The 2,907-nt window shown below is 37.1% G+C and overlaps 1 long non-coding RNA gene across 1 annotated transcript; it reads right to left on the reverse strand.

Moving 5' to 3' along the window:
* Positions 1-137: 137 nt before the first annotated feature.
* On the reverse strand, positions 138-2,907 carry LOC140179541 (uncharacterized). Its single transcript, XR_011873050.1, has 2 exons — positions 2,875-2,907; positions 138-335 (listed from the first exon to the last, which is right to left on the reverse strand). It is a non-coding gene; the product is annotated as an uncharacterized lncRNA (long non-coding RNA).

The following is a 2,907-nucleotide window of genomic DNA, read 5'->3' on the forward strand; positions in this document are numbered from 1 at the left end:
CGACTCTGATAGGTCGGACATTACGACGACACTTATCTTATTTAATACTAAAATATGAGCCTGTTTGAAACTTTAAACCGCAATACCGCTCCCAAAAACTTTCATCCGATAACATACGTCCATAAATACCATACAACTTACAAAACTCATAAAGAGTACATCCATATATATACAAAAATATATATAAATAATATTACAAACATAATCCAATACAATTCCTATCCCTCTTACAGAATATCTCAAGATAAAGGCGAGGGTACAAATAATAGTCTAAAGCAATACAGAGCATTTCAACCACAACTAAAAGAACTCTTCGTAACTTCTGCGCCCATATCCTGAAAGGGGAAAAATGTAGGGGGGTGAGAACATCATCCTCGAAAGGGTTCTCAGTAGAGGGTTTTTGGGAATTACTGTAATAGGATACATGAAGATAAACCGTACCAGTGATTAATAACCTTCTTATGCCTCTTTTCAAAAACACGGTTTTCAATAAAAGTAAAGTCAAAAATCTTTACTGAAAGAGGAACCATTCAATTCTCAAAACTCAAAAGCCTTTCAAAACGGTTTATCTATGCGGAACTAAAATAGCCTTTCATAATTTTATCCCAAACCAGAAACACAAAACCGAAATCAACCATCAGTTCATCTCTTTCCAACCACGGCCCTAGGCCCAAACAATCCAACCAACAACCAGTCACCACAAATCCAACAGAGTCCCAGATGCAAACACAGATAGGAAGTTCAAGCACAAACAAACAGTTATTACAAGTAGAACAGTTAGCAATTAATCACATAGGCAAACCAAGTATAATATGCACACCCAACCAATGTCACACAAATGCATATGATGCATGCCTGTCCCTAGTGGCTGATGATATCATCTGTCGGTTATAGAGCCAACCCGACAAGTCCTGGTAGCTAACCATTGGACTGTCCCTCTGTCGTGCATCCCCAACTCGAGTTGTACTCATCATAAACTTGATCATAATCATGATCCATATCCATCACCCTCACTGGTGAATATTTACGGGGGCGAGCTCATCCGGGCCTTTCACAGTGCCCGGCCACACTTACGACATAGGGTCAACAGAGTATCAAGTCTCGACCCGGAGCACGTGGTGGCTAGCCACTGCTACTACCCAGGGAAACTCGTATATCAGATAGTGGAAGTGCAACATTCACATTTATCAATGATTCAGCATAAACATGCATTCAATCTCATCCATGGATCAACATCCATCTCAGCCATCCGGCTCATGGTTCAGTCCAGAACCAGCCAATATTCATATCATACACAGCCATTCCGGCTCACGGTTCAATCCAGAACCAACCAATATGTATAATCATACACAGCCATTCCGGCTCACAACAAAACAGCACTTCCACCATTCAACATCATTAAATTCATAAAGTCGGCATTTAAGCCATAAATCATTTTCTCAATTCATTTCACTTTGAAATCGAGTTTCAACTCTTTTCAGTCATGGCTTTAGAAATCTCATTTCTCAAATCATCTCAGGCTCATAAGCCGAATTTACTCAAAGTGAGTTCCCTTTTTAAAACAAAGCCACTCTTGGCATTCTCTTTCCAAAACTTCCAAAACCATGGCAAGTTAAGGATTTGTTTCACAGTATTCAAAATCATCCATCCAACGATGGGATTTTATAACAACAGTTTTTCGGCAGAGTCCCAAGTCTTTAGGGGAGAATAACATATCTCATTTCGCCAAAATCATTTAAAATCATTAAAACATTGGCTTTCTGATTTGAGTAAGAAAATAGGATCTAAGCCAAACCGAGTCACGTAACCTTTACTTCTTTCAAAATCATTTCCTTTACTTAAACAAAACCGGCTTCAATTCCATAATTAAATCTGAAGCGTTTCAAACTGATAAGAGAATCATTTTTGTTGTGTTAAACTAGAGTTCAAAAGATACTTTGAATCTTATTTAAAACGTCAAAATAATGAGGCTCATCAATCGAAATCCAATTCCTTTTAAAATCACGAAAACTCTCCCAAGGGACAATCTTTGTGTTTAATAGAGAAAAACATAAACCCGTTTTACCTTTTAAAACAGCCTCAAAGCAAAATTCTCTTTCGAATGACTTGTACCCAAAGACATACTGTTCTTCTTGGAAAATAAGGAGAAATCATGATTCTCCTTTCAATAATTCTTTCAAAGCATAACTTCATTGCTTTCTTAATTGTTCTAAGTAAAGGTAATAAAAGAAGCCATAATTTCACAATCCTCAAAATAGATAGGAAAGGCATTAAACTCAAAATTCCCCAATTAACATTTCAAATAAGGACTCGGATTCTATAGAAATTTCGGCAGCACCTCCCCTAAAACTTGGACTTTTGCCACCCGGTTCGGGTCCCAACTAAACTGTTTCTCATTCCTTTTCAACAGCTCAAAACCAGAAATCAATTCAAAAGCAAGCTAAATCCAACAGTCGCCTCAGTGGCATATCTCAAGGAAGCCATTTCAAAAATCAACTCAATATCAACCGATTTAACTCATTTCCAAAGCTTTAAAGAATCGGTTCAGCAATAAATCATTTATCAAAACCAAATCAATTAAAGCCACACAGGCTGAATTTCAAGAGTATTCTATCTTCCACATCATCAAAATAATTGACTCAATTCAAACCAATCCTCAACGGATTAAACTCATTTCAAATCTTTAAAGAATCAACTTCAAACATTACATTTCACAAGCCACACAACAATTCGGCCAAACCAACATCCATAGTCATTCGAGTCAATCAAATAATACATAAGGCAGATACAATCACCAAATACACAATATCTCACATCAGTACCCATATGTAATAATTCCAATAATAAACTATAGTTTTTGGAAAGCGCCCCTACCTCAAAACGCAATTCCATAATCCAAACGCCTCA

Source organism: Arachis hypogaea, chromosome 15 (genome assembly GCF_003086295.3).
Source record: "Arachis hypogaea cultivar Tifrunner chromosome 15, arahy.Tifrunner.gnm2.J5K5, whole genome shotgun sequence".
NCBI lineage: Eukaryota > Viridiplantae > Streptophyta > Magnoliopsida > Fabales > Fabaceae > Arachis > Arachis hypogaea.